The sequence below is a fragment of the Schistocerca serialis genome, chromosome 2, assembly GCF_023864345.2.
Source record: "Schistocerca serialis cubense isolate TAMUIC-IGC-003099 chromosome 2, iqSchSeri2.2, whole genome shotgun sequence".
Classification (NCBI taxonomy): domain Eukaryota; kingdom Metazoa; phylum Arthropoda; class Insecta; order Orthoptera; family Acrididae; genus Schistocerca; species Schistocerca serialis.
The window spans coordinates 918,753,583-918,772,414 of record NC_064639.1 but is presented as its reverse complement, the minus strand read 5'-3'; the positions used below and the strand labels follow the sequence as shown (position 1 = coordinate 918,772,414).

Sequence of the window (18,832 nt, the reverse complement as noted above, 5' to 3'; positions counted from 1 at the left end):
CGAAACAGTTAACGCAGAACAGGGAATCAGCGATCATAAAGCGGTTACTGCATCGATGATTTCAGCCGTAAATAGAAATATAAAAAAAGGTAGGAAGATTTTTCTGTTTAGCGAAAAAAAGCAGATTTCAGAGTACTTGACGGCTCAACACTAAAGTTTTGACTCAAGTATAGATAGTGTTGAGGATCAGTGGACAAAGTTCAAAACCATCGTACAATATGCATTAGATGAGTATGTGCCAAGCAAGATCGTAAGAGATGGAAAAGAGCCACCGTGGTACAACAACCGAGTTAGAAAACTGCTGCGGAAGCAAAGGGAACTTCACAGCAAACATAAACATAGCCAAAGCCTTGCAGACAAACAAAAATTACGCGAAGCAAAATGTAGTGTGAGGAGGGCTATGCGAGAGGCGACCAATGAATTCGAAAGTAAAGTTGGCAGAAAATCCTAAGAAATTTTGTTCTTATGTCAAAGCAGTAGGTGGATCAAAACAAAATGTCCAGACACTCTGTGACAAAAATGGTACTGAAATAGAGGATGGCAGACTAAAGGCCAAAATACTAAATGTCTTTTTCCAAAGCTGTTTCGCAGAGGAAGACTGCACTGTAGTTTCTTCTCTAGATTGCCGCATAGATGACAAAATTGTAGATATCGAAATAGATGACGGAGGGATAGAAAAACAATTAAAATCGATCAAAAGAGGAAAGGCCGCTGGACCTGATGGGATACCAGTTCGCTTTTACACAGAGTACGCGAAGGAACTTGCCCCCCTTCTTGCAGCGGTGTACAGGAGGTCTCTAGAAGAGCTCAGCGTTCCAAAGGATTGGAAAAGGGCACAGGTCATCCCCGTTTTCAAGAAGGGACGTCGAACAGATATGCAGAACTATAGACCTATATCTCTAACGTTGATCAGTTGTAGAATTTTGGAACACGTATCATGTTCGAGTATAATGACTTTTCTGGAGACTAGAAATCTACTCCGTAGGAATCAGCATGGGTTTCGAAAAAGACGATCGTGTGAGACCCAGCTCGCGCTATTCGTCCACGAGACTCAGAGGGCCATAGACACGGGTTCCCAGGTTGATACCATGTTTCTTGGCTTCCGCAAGGCGTTCCATACAGGTTCCCACAGTCGTTTAATGAACAAAGTAAGTGCATATGGACTGTCAGACCAATTGTGTGTTTGGATTGAAGAGTTCCTGGATAACAGAACGCAGCATGTCATTCTTAATGGAGAGAAGTCTTCCGAAGTAAGAGTGATTTCAGGTGTGCCGCAGAGGAGAGTCGTAGGACCGTTGCTATTCACAATATACATAAATGACCTTGCGGATAACATCGGAAGTTCACTGAGGCTTTTTGCGGATGATGCTGTAGTATATCGAGAGGTTGTAACAATGGAAAATTGTACTGAAATGCAGGAGGATCTGCAACGAATTGAGGCGTGGTGCAGGGAATGGCAATTGAATCTCAATGTAGACAAGTGTAATGTGCTGCGAATACACAGAAAGAAAGATCCTCTATCATTTAGCTACAATATAGCAGGTCAGCAGGTGGAAGCAGTTAATTCCATAAATTATCTGGGAGTAGGCATTAGGAGTGATTTAAAATGGAATGACCATATAAAAATCGTCGGTAAAGCAGATGCCAGACTGAGATTCATTGGAAGAATCCTAAGGAAATGCAGTCCGAAACCAAAGGAAGCAGGTTACATTACACTTGTTCACCCACTGCTTGAATACTGTTCACTGGTGTGGGATCCGTATCATATAGTTTTGATAGAAGAGATAGAGAAGATCCAACGGAGAGCAGCGCGCTTCGTTACAGGATCATTTAGTAATCGCGAAAGCGTTACGGAGATGACAGATAAACTCCAGTGGAAGACTCTGCAGCAGAGAAGCTCAGTAGCTCGGTACGGGCTTTTGTTGAAGTTTCGAGAACATACCTTCATCGAGGAGTCAAGTAGTATATTGCTCCCTCCTACGTATATCTCGCGAAGCGACCATGAGGATAAAATCAGAGAGATTAGAGCCCACACAGAGGTATACCGATAATCTTTCTTACCACGAACAATATGAGACTGGAATAGAAGAGAGAACCGATAGAGGTACTCAAAGTACCCTCAGCCACACACCGTCAGGTGGCTAGCGGAGTATGGATGTAGATGTAGAAGAGGGTAAGGGGCGAGGCAATGAACCGATTTCGGTTGTTGTGCCGAACTAAGTATGGCTACTTCTGGGAAACTGTTGATCTACTTCTCATCCCAAGGCCAGCGGAAAACATCTGCGGCGGTCTTTGTAATACTGCGAAGCGAGAGACAGAGGTCATTTAAAGGACTTGTGTCACCACGCGAGAGACGGGGCTTCCCCGACAGAACGGTGCTGAGTTCCTGGGATTCGCGAAACGCTGTGCATACAATGGACGCCGACGACGCCGGGCGTCTGTCGGTTGCTCTTGGCAGCGGAGTGCGCGCGCATGCGCCGCTCGGCGACGTTGCCCCATCTTGCGCAATGAGACAGCTGTGGGCAGAGCGCGCGCGGCCGGTTCTGCTACAGGGTTGTGCAGTGCTCAGCTGACCGGCAGCTGTGGTGGGACGGTGCACGGCTTACGGCGTTGGGGCAGGTTGCAGCAGCTCTTGGCACGCCGCCCGCGGCGTGATTAACTGGTGAGTCCACGCGGCGCCTCGCGCTCACAAAGAACAGCTGCTGACTTACGGCTGTGGCCACTGCTCCTAAGCGTCAGTGTGTTGTAGCTGCACGTAAATCAGCGGTAGACTTTTAAAATGCGGATGTTTACATCTGTCATGGCTAGAACTGTTGAAAATTGCGCTGCTGGAGATCCAAAATCACACCTATTTTCATCTGTCATGCAATGAACTTCCAAATATGAATTACTGTAGTCACATAACTGCAATGACCTGCATGTGCTTAGATCTCTAAATGCTTATAAACGAGGCAACTGGAGGTATAAAGTGGGGCAGTTTGTGCCAAAGAAGTAATTAACTTGAGTTTTCACACCCGTCTGAATACTCTGTTGTGGTACGAAACGCATTATTATGCAAGCAATGTGGTCACAATTTACGTAAATTCCAGCGGAATAGGTGAACTAGCATCCCATTGTTGCACAGGTGTTAAATTATGTTTATTTTTAGATTAGCGTCTCAGATTAGTCCTTAAACCAGGAGCATAATTGCTCATTGAGTTAGAATTAGTCGTATCGTGTAACAGACAAAAGCTTCATCTGCCCCGTCATTTGAGATATTACTGACTTACTAATTAGTCTAAATGACAAGTGAGACAAGAAACTGTTGCTCGTGTTAGTTACTTAACGATCCACTTAAGCACTTCGTTGCACGTTTGTTTTTGGACAAATCATCTTAACCATTTTGACGAGGAGTGTGGATGGAACACGTAATTCAAAAATACCAGGGCCTGATGACAACAGAAAGTTAACTCCTGAGCTGTGTTTATCTGCAGAAAATCACAAGGAGTAGAAAAAAATCCGCAGTTTGTTAGATCAAGATTACATGAAGTTCATTGGTTCGTATTCTGTTCAGGAAATTTACTGTCATAAGTTCAAAGATGTATACTCAGATTACTGATAGATAATAGGCGAAAAATTCGGACTTGCTTTGTCACAGTATTGCTGTAGTAGTAATGGAATGTGTCAACAAACACTAAAATGCGGCAAGGAAAATAAAAATATAGTGTTATTGACTTTACCTGTATTCTCACATACTAGAAATTTTTGCCGCTTCAGCACTAAACATTTGAAGCATTAATGTTGTAGCTGTATCATGATTTTCTTATAAAATGAACTAGGAACTGAATCTGCTAACGAGACTTCTTAACGTCAGGTATAAATGTTCGCCCATAATTTATTAATCTGTGTGGGGGTCAATACTACCAAAGGAATGAATTGATAGAGCTGTGTGATTTGCCGCGAGTCTTGGCACAAGAAAGTCCCGTAAATGTTTCGATCCATTGGAGGATATTGCTAAAATTTTTTGCGTCTAGTTACAGAAATATTTTTTTTCAAAAGCGTTTCAGTAATGCTAGGGGGCGTAAACCTCTGGCTGAAAATACGATAAATATGTGAATGCACTCTTTCGGCATGGTAGTAAGAGATCATAAGTTTTTAGTCAAGTGTTCAACATATAACCTTAAGCAACGTTTCATGCGTAGTATCTACTTGTAAACTATTCTTCGAATTTGCAACGTACTTTTTCATTTTATAAACTGCAGAAAAACTGTTCTCAGGGAAGAACTGTTAGGACTTGAAGTAGTCAATCTGTCGACACCACCAGAACACAAACTGTCGGCATGGGAGGAAGCTGTACGGAAGACGTCAAAATCCGCCTGTTGGCTGCGAAGAGTATTGGGCAAATGTACACTCACCTGCTCCATAAGGAGCACTAAAGCATTCCATGGAAACGTTGACGATTTTCAGAGGGACAGCTGAAAATATCGATAAGGGCAGTGCTGGAAACACGCACCAAAGACCAATGACACCTTTCATGTACAGCGTCGAAATATTTTCTTATTTTCGCCCAATTACGAACACAAATGAATGCAGAATTCATCTTAGAGGGTGGGTAGGGAAAAGCGGCATGAGAGTGGGCGAGGGAGGGTAATGGGGCACATAAAAATCTCCCGCCCCACTCCCAGCCAACATTTTACTAAAATAATTTTTGAATACATTGTCAATAAAATTCTTCTGGGTTTGAGGCCGCATTGTCAACTATAAAATTCCGACGTTTCGGCGAGTGTTGTAAGGCACCTTCCTCCGGGTGTATTGCAACACATCGTGAGGAAGGCGACTTGTAACAGTCGCCGAAACGTGGGAATTTTATAGTTGACAATGCGGCCTCAAACCCAGGAGAATTTTGATTGTGACAACGGCTGCGGAAGCATACGTTTACATTTGAATACATTGTTGAAAAAAAAGCATTGGTAAGGTAATTCGAAATCAGAGTTGATCACAAATTTTTATTAAAAATTAAAAATCGCATCTCACTGGCAACCGGTTTAGATTATATCATGACCATCAGACCATGCCTCAGTATGTGGTGAGCAGATATGACTGTGGCACTGACAGGTGTCGGAAGACGCCTCCGGCCATTTTGCGATCTAGATTATTACTTCAAATGTTGCTTACATTTATGCCCCACATTTTTCTTCTAAGCTTTGGAGAATACAGCGTTGCGAAAACTCTCGAAAATGGAAATTCTTAAAGGTTTCAGGCTTACTTTAACACAAGATACTCGTGCTCCTGCAGGTTGGCCCACGTGCATTGGTTTGCGGTGTGGCTGCTATAGAAAATATTCCAGATACCCACTCAGGCTGTAACACTGCTTGGTGCCAACTGCAAATCGCGACTTTACAGCATGGAGTACGGTCCACGGGAAGTTGAATCAGGCAATACAAAAGGGGATAGAGCCCTCACGAAGCAGACATTCTCAAAAGTAGGCGGAAAAGACATGTAAATTTCCCCACTTACATCCAGTAACGGGCAGACCAGTGTTCAGTCTTAATGCAAGTGAACCTGTGATAATGGTGTTAAATCTTATACCGTATAAATTGAGTGTCGAAGTTGTGAAAGTTGGATGCTATTATAGTTCTTAACCCAATGTCCCACTGGCTAGAATTGTGTACATTCATTTTTTCTGGGTCTCAGTTGCAACAGTGTTTTCCTCAGTGGAAAACTTGTGTAAAACTTTGAATATTCATTCCGTTCGTCACACAAAGGTGCTGCCATCTGTTGTGCAAAACCATAAAAATACCTGTTAAATGTAACAGTGCACAGCAGCTTGTGAGCATTAGATTAGGCCTACATGGAAGTATTTGGTTGGTTTAATTCCACTGAATAACAATGTTAATTTTTACATGGTAATTTCTGATCAGTTAATTACAATAGCAAGCGTTTAAAAATTTTAGTTAATAAAAACACCACATTTAAATATATTTGCACAACAGGTTCAAATTTCTATAACCTTGCTTCTAAAATCATCAGATTCGAAGGTAATCCCAAAAGTAAGGTCTCCTATTTTTTATAAGTACATAGACCTGCTTATTTCTACACTGGTTTACATCAGTTTACAGCTTTTACATTTAGCTATTTTTCGACATAATCACCATTTCTGTCGAGGCAATTTTGTAGACGCTGTGGTAGTTTCTGCATGCCCATGTCATACCAGCTCGCCGCCATGCTGTTTAGAAAGTTATGGACCTCTTCTTTCACCTCGTCGTCGGAGCTGAATCGCTGGAACAACAATTAACGCTGACAGGCACTGTGAGACTGAAAAAACTCAAACGGACAATTCAGAATCGGAGAAGAGGAATGTTGAGCAAGGACGTACACATCCTCCATGACAACGCTCGCCCACACATCGCTCGGCAAACCGTTGCTCTCCTGCAACAGTTTCAGTGGAACATAATCAATCACCCACCCACCCTGTAGTCCTGGCTCGAGTGACTGTCACCTGTTCCCTAGGTTAAAAGAACATTTGGCCGGAAAGCGATTCAGCTCAGACGACGAGGTGAAAGAAGAGGTTCGTAACTTTCTGAACAGCATGACGGCGAGTTGGTATGACATGGGCATACAAAAACTGCCACAGCGCCTACAAAAATGCATAGACGAAAAATAGCTAAATGTTCAAGCTGTAAACTGATGTAAACAATTGTAGAAATAAACTGGTCTATGTACTTACAAAAAAATAGGAGACCTTACTTTTGGGATTACCCTCGTAGCATGACAGAAGAAAAATTTTTCCTCCATAAAACACTTTCGTCTGAAAGTATTACATAAATTGTACGAAACGGGTCCTTTTCAAATGTTTGAACATCTACTTCTACATGATTACTCTGCAATTTACAGTTAAGTGTTCTGCAGAGGGTTCATCGAACCACCTTCGAGCTGCTAGTCTACCGTTTCACTCTGTTAACAGCGCGCGGGATAAAACGAACATTTGAAGCTTACCGTGCGAGCTCTCGTTTCATTATGATGACTGTCCCATGTTAAGGTGGGCGCCAATAGAATATTTCCATACCCTGAGGAGAAAGGTGGTGATCGAAATTTCATGGGAGCTCCTGTCGAGAGGAAAAACGCTTTAGTGTTGATCATTGCCACCCCAATTTGTGCATCATATCAATGGCCCACTCTCCTCCATTTCACGATAATACAAAACGAGCTACCCCTGTTTGAACTTTTTCGATGTCCTCCGTTAATCGTGGTTGATGCAGGACCCACAACACGGCAATATTCCAGAAGAGGGTGGACAAGCGTAGTGTAAGCAATCTCTTTAGCAGACCTGTTGCATTTTCTAAGTGTTCGGCCAACAAATCGCAGTCTTTGCTTTACTTACCCCACAAAATTATCTGTGTAAGCGTTCCAATTCAAATTATTCGTAATTGTAATCCCTAAGTATTTAGTTAAATTTACAGCCTTCGGATTTGTGCGCTTTATCGTGTAACCGAAATTTAGCGGATCTCTTGTATCCATGTGGACATCACACTTCCCATAATTTAGAGTCAATTGCCAATTTTAGATTTTCATATGATTAATACCTGAATGGCAGTCTACTAAGCACTGAGGTAAGCAGACAGTGTCAGTGTTACGAAACTATATTTTAAAATCGTAGGCTTCTACGTGGCTCATTACGTGAGGGTGGCGGTAAGTTAAATTTTAGGCAGGAGGGGTGGGGGCACAGTATTTGACCTGCCAGAACCGAACCTTAGACCCGGCACCTGGTTTAAAGTCTATGTAAAATTGCTGCTTTGCCTTAAAACATTATGCGAAACTAAAACGAAATTAATCTACTGATGACTGAGAGTGTCAAAGCTACGCCAAAACATTAAACCAAAGGAAGGAAGGAAGGATGTTTGAAGAATTTCCCGCATCCTCAGTGCTAAAATCCATTTGCTAAAATCCATTCCTATCTATTTCGCCCTCTTAAAGTGAAAAGTCATAGTTTCTGTAGAGAGGAAAAAATTTCTCGCATGGAGAACATTTACAGAGCGAATACGAAAATATATAACACGTTGATTGGCGGAATAAAAGAGGAAACTTGGAAGAACATTTCAGATGCCTGAAGTATATTCGCCTCTCGATGCTGCTCTTAAGATATGAAGATATGAACGCCCCCAGGATGGCGCAATTAGCCAAAGATGTATTCAATAGAATAAACAATCTTGATTGGAGGAGATCAGGGTTATACCAGTCATCCTCAATCACATACCGTGGCTTACGAAGTGTAAGTAAAGATTTAAACTGTCATACTAATTTGCCACGCTTTGTATAATGTTGTCGTGCACGTAGGAGGCGCTTGTCCTGCCCTGGTGGTACTGAACCATTTGACACATTCAGCTAGTTACTTCTCCTAGACTTCGTAGAAACACTCAACAATAATGAGTGGGATACAATGCTTGAATTTCTAAAGGTTGCATAGGTAAATGACTAACTGTAAACCTCAGCTGCCGACAGGTGTTGTTGATATACCTTGATGTGGACAGCTGAAAATGTGTGCCCCGACCGGGACTCGAACCCGGGATCTCCTGCTTACATGGCAGACGCTCTATCCATCTAAGCCACCGAGGACACAGATGAATAGCTCGACTGCAGGGACTTATCCCTTGCACGGGAGTGAGTGGGCAAATGTCTGTAAGGTACAATACATACGTGGAATTGTGGACAGTGGGGAATGTCTCACGGGGAGCGTGCAAGGGATAAGTCCCTGCAGTCGAGCTATTCATCTGTGTCCTCGGTGGCTCAGATGGATAGAGCGTCTGCCATGTAAGCAGGAGATCCCGGGTTCGAGTCCCGGTCGGGGCACACATTTTCAGCTGTCCACATCGAGGTATATCAACAACGCCTGTCGGCAGCTGAGGTTTACAGTTAGTCATTTATTCCAAGGAAAAGTTGCACGGTCATCAACAGTAACTATTCTTTCGAGAACAAGTTACTGTCTTCGTACATATGCATAGGTAAATTGCAGGGGGGCGAATGAGTCTCGAACTTGTACAGAAACCAGACTTCAGTTAAGAGAGCGTGACATGAGGGAAGCGTTCGTAAGTTGAAATGGGAGTGAAACAGGGTTGTTCAGTGTAGTTGATGTTTTGCTCCTGTTTCTAGTGAGAACGAAGCTAGCACTGAACTCTACAGTCCTGACCCGCGTTCTTATTCATGACGAATCATACTCCCATTACGATTATATCGTATTGATCTCAGCATAAATCATTCTCTTCGTTCCATTTCGCTTCACACCTATTTCCAGATTGGGGCCTTGTATTCTCTTTCCAGATTAACTTCCCCACCACGTATCACGCTCTGACTCGAATTGGACCCTTTTGTTGGTTAATCAATCTCCTTTTCATGGTCACCTCAAACTTGTCAGTCGCTGACTGAGGTCCTAATAGAGGCTATTCCGGAATCTGTCTCCAGTGACTCGATCATCATGAGTTTCTCAGTTGGAAGCCATATTTCCGGTGGGTACACGTCGTCTGGTTAATGCAGTCATTATCGTGCCGTTGTTCAGTGCTGGTTTTTCCGCCTTTTGGGGTTAGTTGCTCATCCCAAGGACAAGAGCCGGCCGATGTGGCCGAGCGGTTCTAGGCGCTTCAGTCTGGAACCGCGCGACCGCTACGGTCGTAGGTTAGAATCCTGCCTGGGGCATGGATGTGTGTGATGTCCTTAGGTTAGTTAGGTTTAAGTAGTTCTAAGTCTAGGGGACTGATGACCTCAGATGTTAAGTCCCATAGTGCTCAGAGCCATTTGAACCAACCCAAGGACAAGAAGGTATATCCAGCTTCTGTCCACTCTTCCGCCTTACACCGAAAATCTTCGGCCGTCACCGCAGACTACTTTTGTCCGAAATCTAAGCAGTGGTTGGGAGTGAGCGGGGACCACAGGACGATTCGATTAGTAGTCTTAAATAATAGAACCCAATATGTTGCCTTCGACGTTCGTCGGAGACAAGGCTATCGTCAGGAGTGCCTCAGAAAAGTGTGATCGGACTGCTGCTGTTCTCCTTACACATAAATGATTTGGTGGACAAGGTGAGCTGATGATACTGTGGTGTACGGTAAGGTGTCAAAGTTGAGTGACTATAGGAAGGTACAAGACGACATAGACCAAAATTTCTAGTTGGTGTGATGAATGGCAGCCAGCTCTAAATGTGAAAAACGTTAGTTAATGTGGGTGGGTAGGAAGAACAAACCTGTAATCTTCGGATACAATATTGCCTGGCAAGTGAAGTCGTTTAAATATCTGTGCGTAATGTTGCATGGATGACATAGGAAGTTCACTGAGGCTTTTTGCGGATGATGCTGTGGTACATCGAGAGGTTGTAATAATGGAAAATTGTACTGAAATGCAGGAGGATCTGCAGCGAATTGACGCATGGTGCAGGGAATGGCAATTGAATCTCAATGTAGACAAGTGTAATGTGCTGCGAATACATAGATAGTTCCCTTATCATTTAGCTACAAAATAGGTCAGCAACTGGAAGCAGTTAATTCCATAAATTATCTGGGAGTACGCATTAGGAGTGATTTAAAATGGAATGATCATATAAAGTTGATCGTCGGTAAAGCAGATGCCAGACACATTCATTGGAAGAACCCTAGGAAATGCGATCCGAAAACAAAGGAAGTAGGTTACAGTACACTTGTTCGCCCACTGCTTGAATACTGCTCAGCAGTGTGGGATCCGTTCCAGATAGGGTTGATAGAAGAGATAGAGAAGATCCAACGGAAAGCAGCGCGCTTCATTACGGGATCATTTAGTAATCGCGAAAGCGTTACGGAGATGATAAACTCCAGTGGAAGACTCTGCAGGAGAGACGCTCAGTAGCTCGGCAGCTTTTGTTGAAGTTTCGAGAACATACCTTCACCGAGGAGTCAAGCAGTATATTGCTCCCTCCTACGTATATCTCGCGAAGATACCATGAGGATAAAATCAGAGATTAGAGCCCACACAGAAGCATACCGACAATACTTCTTTCCACGAACAATACGAGACTGGAATAGAATGGAGAACCGATAGATGTACTCAAGGTACCATCCGCCACACACCGTCAGGTGGCTTGCGGAGTATGGATGTAGATAGATGTACATATGAAATGGAACGAGCATGCGAGAACTGTGGTAGAAAGGCCAATGGTAGATTTAAGTTTATTGGGAAAATTTTAGGAAAATTTGGGTTACATGCAAAGGAGATAGCATATAGGACGCTGGTGCGACCTATTCCTGAGTGTTTGGTTCCGAACAAAGTCCGATTGAAGGAAGACATCGAAGCAATTCAGAGGCGGCCTGATAGATTTGTCACCTGTACCTCTGTCTGAACAACACAAAAGTGTTACGGAGATGCTTCGGGAACTCAAGTGGGAATCCCTGGAGGGAAGGCGACGTTCTTATCGAGGAACACTATTGAGGAAGTTTAGAGAATTGGCATTTGAAGCTGACTGCAGAACGATTCTGCTGCCGCCAACATACATTACGTGTAAAGACAGCGAAGATGCGAGAAATTAGGGCTCATACGGAAGCATATAGATAGCTGTTTTCCCCTCGCTCTGTTTACGAGTGGAACAGGGGAGAGAATGAATAGTAGTGGTAACAGGGCACCTTCCGCTACACACCCTGCGGTGGCTTGCGGAGTATCTATGTAGATACAAAGATATTATCCCTAGTGTTGCTAGTGATGTTAAAAAGCAACTAGATCGCCAAACTCAACAATTCCAAAGCACCCGGCAAGTCGCTGACAAATTCTATGCGTAGTTAAGTTTTAGTTTCACTGTTGCCCATAAATGGCTGCAGGTAGCTTAAACATAGAATTGTTCCCAGCGGTCGATGAATCAGGTCGCGTCAAACTAGAAAGTGCAGTGTAAATGATTCACAGAAGTGCCCTATTACTTCACACATTTTCATGTATAGCAGAAGTAGAATGGATCCCGTGATCAAACAAAATTATTGCCTGGAAGAATAAGAAATTCGTGGTCAAAAACAAAATGACGTCGTAAATATAGAGCATCCGAAGTGCGCTCTTTCCACGCACGAGGATGTCATGGTCAGATGTAATGTAGTTAGACTATTCGAAAGGCTATTCACAGTTCCATACTGAAGCATATCTCATTTTCGTGAGAGATCTTTCGCTAGGGTTGTCACCAGTTGCAAACGACTGGGCACCCTTATACTGGACGAAAGAAATCTTCTTGCTATTAGAATTTTTGCTATTCTTACATAGTGTATTGTTAAGTGTTGCTTACTGGAATACTGGTGCCTCAATTCTTCGACGAGGCATGGGAAGCACTTGAAGCATGTATTTCGGGATTTGTGTGCACGATACTGCGTGTTTTCTAGTGTTTGAAGAACATTCTTGTAGCCTGAGACTTGGGATTTGACATGCAGTCCGTCCACAGTAGACGGAACTTTGTCTCGACCTAGTTACCAGCGACCTTGCGCAGTTACACACGATAGGTTATCGCCATCACGTTACATTCGACGTTGACGCTGCGTGCCGCAAAAATCTCTCCCGAGACGCCATGTGTTCGCTTCAGTTTGTACCCGCCGCTACTGTTAAGTAACGCGATGGACGAGAGATTATCGATCCAAGCATCGCACATGCGTGTAAAGCTTTGCACCCGGTGAATATCACCTTCTCTGGTATCTGTCGTAACTAGCTCTGCGTTACTTCCTATCGTGAGTTTTCTCCAGCCACAAAACTATTAAATCAGTTAGTACTTAGTGGTAGCAGTCTAGTGAGACATAAATGCAGACAAGAATTCGGCTCGAGAGTCACTCAGCCTGCTGTGAACTGAAACGCCTCAGGAAAACTTTAGAAAGAACGGAAAAGTTAACAAAGAAAAGTGACGACTAACAAAAGCAAATTTATATCTGCCTTTGTTGTGCAACTGAATTTGATATGTCTATGCTATAAGCATTTCTCGTTTCATTGGCAGTAGTGCCATCGCAAGAGATTTTCCACAATCGTCTGCTTTTGAAATGACGCCAGTTTATCGCCGATAAAACCGATGCCTCTATAGCGCTACTTAGTTTTTCAAAACGTAATCTGTAGCTTTTTCGCGAAATAGGAGCAGAAAAGTTGCCAAATGCTTGATCGCAGCCATTTCATTGACACCATCGCAGAACTAAAAATCAAACTAAAAGGAAACACATTACTGAAAAGAAATTTATTTAAATGATACCTGATTTAGTACTTTACATTAGGCTGCGTTTTTGTTTACAAACTAGTTCAACTGAAGAGGCATACTCTTTTTCATTCAAGTGTGTTAGTGTGAATGAAATTTGTATTTCAAATGTCAGTGATTTGTGGAAAAGAAAGCCTGATTTTTCCGACGGCAAGACAGCCATATAAGTTTGAACTTCCTGTTTTGGTTTACCCAGAGCCAATAAAGACTCGTTGAGACACGGGAAGGAACTATATTGGAAATCTTTTGCATAGAGAGGCCACCCACGGTTGAAAGATTAGTCATTGTGGGAGACGAACTACTGTATTCGTGCGAAGAACACAGTTCAACCAGTAGTTTGGAACAAGTAATGGTAGGAGACGTACCCAATCGCCCCATCTTCTCATGTGTGAGACTGAGTACAAATCATACCTTACTCAGTTGCATAAATTGGTGTTGGAAATATATACTCTCCAGTGAGAGATCTGAAACTGGGCCTGCTTAAAATGTACACAAACTTAATGAATTTCTACATTACGTTATTCGCAATTACAAATAATGACAACCATCAGCTGTAGAATGGAATGACAATGAAAGTTCGTTTCGGAACGGGACTCGAACCCGCATTTCCCGCTTACCATTTGGTCATTCGTGCGGCTCACGGCCAGACTCAAACCTCCGTATGTCGTAAACCATCCTTCTAATCCGTCTCGCAAACTATTGTTTCGTTTTAGTTATTTGAAAATCGGAGGTTGCACTTCCGTCAGGCCTCCGTTTACTTCTATTGTCAGAATGCACATTTTCCGGTTATTACTGTGTTTGGTACTGGTGGTTTATTTTATGCGTTTGACCTGGCAAGCGTAGAGACGTGGGACTCTTACATCTATCCAGACAGTCTGTCAACATTGCAATTTGTAGAGCACATGAGCGGTATATATGGTTATTAATCATATAGTATGAATATGTGGAATTTGTCATGTAACACCAGCAGAAAAATGGTGCTATTGGAGCGCAAAAAATGCGATTATGTTCCTGTTCATTTAAGACTGAAAAGTGGGATACCAGCTGCGTTATTCTATCTTCTTCAGCAGCATCTTCCAAATTTTTCTCAAATTTGGCATGCGAACATATTCACGGTTTAACATGCAGATCACCCCAAACTCCCACAGCCTCCACTAACTGTTCCTTTACCCACTACTCCATAGCTATACGTAGCTCACACCCATCCATACTGTTGTCCTTTCTCTCTTTCAGCCCAGTTCATTGTTATTATCTCTTTGTCACAGCCACAGTCCCTTTATTTCCCACTATTAGTGTCCTTTCACTCTAATGGTCTCTCTCTCTCTCTCTCTCTCTCTCTCTCTCTCTCTATATATATATATATATATATATATATATATATATATATATATATATATATATATATATATTCTTTCCCATTATCACTGGCTCTCACCCTCTCTCTTTATTCCTTCTTCCCCTGACATTGTGTCCTTCATTCTTTTTCTACCAGTGTTATGCCACTGTCAATTTTGTTCCAGTGGCACTCTTTCCCTCTCTTACACAGCCATTCTCCTTCGCTCTTCCTATAACAGAACTGGTATCTACTATCTTCCAGTACTTGTTACTTTTGTCTCTCTGCTATTGCCACTGTCTTGTGTCTCAGCATGAAAAAGCGGGACTATGTACGCAAGACAAAAATTTTTGGGAAAAGTTTTAAAGGTGTTGAAGTTAGACTGAGGCAGCTTGTGCCCCACTGTTCAGTGTTTTAAATAAACAGGTACATACTTGCAGTTTTCGTGCTGCGATAGAAACGTTTCTCCGCTTGTTGGCTTGCTTTCCCTGCTGCAGCAAGACATCTCTTATAAAAAGAAATGTTTACTATCCAAAAATTTATTTATGTGAAACTGAAATATCGCAAAACTAATTTCGAACATCAGTTCGTATTTTATGTGCAAAAAAATTTGAGTTTGCTTCAGTACTAAAATAAGAGGTTCCCAGATAACGGAGACAATACAGCATATTTCTCTGTGCTACCTCACTTTATAAACGAAGTTTTTGCCTCACCTAATTTTACGTGCGTATTTTGCGTCTACTAGTAGGGTAACTTTGAATCTCTGTGTCCCGGAAACGAATAAAGATATGAAGAAACTGTCAGATGGGCATCTTAGGAGTACATCATAAAAATTATAGCCATTTGCTGTGCATAGCCGTCTCGGAATCCACGCCTGGGTTTTGGGAGTCTATCGACAACAGATGAATAGTTTTGAAAACGAGGAGATAGTTTTGTAGATAAATGTGTGGAGAACATACCGTTAAAATATGAGCAATTTATTGCGGTTATTTGTCACTTAGAGTTCGTCTTATACCGGATTTTACTCTTAGAAGTGGGGTAACTTTGAACTTCTGTATCTTAGAAATTTGTAGGTATATCAAGAAAATTTTCAAGGACGTTAGAGATCGGAATCGTAGGAATACACAGGAAAAAATTTTAGCAGCTTGATGTGCATAGCCGTCTTTGAATCCTCGACTGGGGTTTGGTACGCTGATGATAGCGAAAATACAGTAAAAATGGCCCTTTCTTGGCGTTTTCCGAGGAAACGCCCGTGAACTAATGGTGCCGCCGTAAGTCCCATAAACTCTACGGTAGACTGCATAAAATGCAAAAAGAACAATCAATTTGTTTGCCTAAGCAGTAGGAAGTGTGTAATATTCATACTTTGACCCTTTGCTGTATGATAGTGACACTAAGGCGATACTTCTGCTGAGTATTCAAATGCTCCTTAGCCCGACAGCTATCAGAAATACTTGACACTGTATCACCAGTAGAACCCGAGGTATGAGCACTGTAAAGTCCTGTTTTTGCGCAGGTACGCATGCTGTCGTAGGCGTACCTAATTATCATTATTTAGTAATGAATGTGGCTGAAATTGATGATTTGATTTTATGAAAGGTACAGCGAAAGATACTGGATCTACCCGATCTGGTATTGAAGTTACGGAATGATTGGTATTTGTTACGCGAGAAGAGCTGCTGAGGACTCCAATAAGGAACCGTTGAAGTAAACAGAGCACACGAAAATAACGTCGCGGCCTATCCGGTCTCATCCAACCTAAGTATGAGGATAACTGATGGGCTGAAACAACCGAATATCGCACATTCGAGTCGTACGCAGGCGTTCATAGCTACGTCGGATCGTCTGGAGTAACCACTGCTTGTGCCGTGTTGAATTACGTCACAATAGAAAAGATGAGGTTGGACTAAGGAATGAACTAGTTTGAGGCGGAAATATTTTTCTAAAGCTTTTTGGATTGCATGTAGGCAGGAGACACTTTCTGTATACTGCAAAAGTTTTTCTATGTATTCATCCAAGAGTGTGGTAACACTTCAGCTTGCAAAACATTTATTGAACAAACACTACCAAAGTTTATTTACTTCTGTCTCTAAGGGGAGCATAAATAAAAATTTGTGGTGCAATATTTGTTGTAGAATGTGGACTAAGTCAAAGAACCATTACAGTATTCACCTTAACTGCTGAATAATATTAAAGTATTAATTACTGTGTATCTTCGCTAAGTGGATAATTGCTGGAGTAATTGTTGGCGTTTCTGAGTAACGTTGCGTAATCCAATCTTAAAACGGAAAAAATCAACGGCAACTGTTAGCACATCAGAGTTGCCGGCGCAACCCGCAATTGTTTTGTGGGTTTGCTACACAGATAGGTGTTGTAGCTATTCTAATGTTGACATAATTTCGTCTTCTTTCACTCTCTCATTGTTGTAGCTGAGCAAATACTGAAAAGCCGCAACTGCCGATAAGGTAGCACTTTCCGGAATAGCGTTGCAATTTCTTTCTTGAGTCACATAAGCAAACACGGCATAAGATTGACTCGTTTCGACTAATGTGTTCACATACTTCATTGTGCAAGATAGTGCACATACTTCTTGCAAAATCCCTTGTACTGCTGTACTACAGAGATCTTCTTTGAGTACATTTTTCACGAAGATCTGCAAACTGTATCAGATAATGTACTGTTCTGTTGCAACATCTCAGATAAGTAATTTAACACGTAACTGTTAGGACGTTTTCGTTGCACTACTGGTATGGCTGACTCATCAGAACACAGGTTTTTTATTTCAGAATTATGTGAAAGAAATGAAAACAAATTATCACAGTCAACCTAAACATTTCACCTTTTCTTCTACAATAAGTCTTCGAGTCATCGTTGCAGCAGAGCTCACTTACTACTTTGTCAAAGACTGACATGCTCTTTCATCCAATTGAGGATTACGTTCTGTCATTTCGTTAAGAGATGCCATTTCAATCCGGGATAGCAGAAAATAAAAAAACCCTCATACTAGCTATGATGGGGTCAGACCCGTTACCCAACTCCTTTGTCGAACAGCTGAGAGCACATTGAAAGATAGTGAAACTGGCAGCGCTAATTTGTTAGGAACACTGAAACTAAACTGAAGCAAAATTCCGCACCACACTCGTTACGATCGAACAGTGATATCAGGTTATCTTCCATTAGGAAAGTGGGTGCACTCCGCGACTGTTATGTAATTTATAAATGATAGAGCGCAGAAATCCGTCGCCTTTATTTTTTTTGCAGGTTTTATTACGCAAATCCAGATTTCGGCTAGTGCCTAGCCCTGAACAACAGGTACCTACCGTGCATCGTGATTAAAAAATAGTGCATTGATAATGGCTAGGCACTAGCCGAAATCTGGATTTGGGTAATAAAACGGGCAAAAAAGGACTGATTGCTGCGCTCTATCATTTATAAACAATTGTGATAAATAACTCCAGGTCCTATCGGGTTATAACCTTTCCTTCCTTCGATCCGTGTAATAAGCCATACAGCAAGTTACAGGAGGACCCACAACTTGCTATCCGAATCACAGCCCCCCAGGGGATCCACAACTCTTTCGTGGATACGTGCGTGGCGAGCACGGGGCCCCGAGCCATTGCAGCCTTCTTTCTCTCCCGGGCTGCATTTCCTTTCCCTTCCCCTCCTTTCCCCTCCATACCCCTTTCCCCTCGCCCTCTCCTCTCCCTCTATTGGTGTCCTTGCTTATGTTGGCCCCCGCTATCCTCCTGGTTCTGTTGGTTTTACACTCTGGCTTTGTTGCGTAATCATCTCCTCCTTTTGGCATTCCTTGGTCCCCCTCTGGGGTTTGACCTCCATTCCAAAATTTCTCTTCCGTAGTGTGAGCCATTTGGGGAAGAGCACCTTACCTAGTGTCTCCGACGTGTGCCCTCCTAGTATATTCCACCTTTTCTTCTACGTCGTTGTCTGATGCTAGGGTGCATAGCCAGCACGGTAGCCAGCCCGTGTGGTGGGGTCGCTATGTACCCTTTTGGTTGAGCCCCCTGAACACACAGGGATCACACTTCTGATACCTGAGCTGTGACCTCCTCATGCATGCCTTGGAGTGGTTGCTCGTCCTCCTGGAGCATCGGAACTCCCGGCAATGGCCGCCGTGCCAGACGGCCCTTGCTGTGGCTGGGTGGCGCCCGTGAGGAGAGCCCCTGATCGGAGTGGGTGGTATCAGGGCGGACGCTATGCAGATGAAACGCATAAGGGTCCAAACCTCTGGCCGCTCTTCTGCGGCCGTCTCTCTGCGTGGTACTGATTCCTCAAGTGCTGCT

The 18,832-nt window shown here is 42.8% G+C and overlaps 1 protein-coding gene and 2 non-coding genes across 3 annotated transcripts in view; 2 read left to right on the top strand and 1 right to left on the bottom strand.

The window, feature by feature from the left end:
• Window positions 1-2,527: 2,527 nt before the first annotated feature.
• LOC126458284 (probable multidrug resistance-associated protein lethal(2)03659) overlaps window positions 2,528-18,832 on the top strand; it is a 268,997-nt gene continuing 252,692 nt past the window's right edge. The window contains exon 1 of the mRNA XM_050095219.1: window positions 2,528-2,662. The gene's annotated coding sequence lies outside the window, so the exon portion shown is untranslated. The remainder of the gene's footprint in view (window positions 2,663-18,832) is intronic.
• On the bottom strand, window positions 8,519-8,592 carry Trnat-ugu (transfer RNA threonine (anticodon UGU)). The gene has a single exon. It is a non-coding gene; the product is annotated as a tRNA-Thr (tRNA).
• On the top strand, window positions 8,753-8,826 carry Trnat-ugu (transfer RNA threonine (anticodon UGU)). The gene has a single exon. It is a non-coding gene; the product is annotated as a tRNA-Thr (tRNA).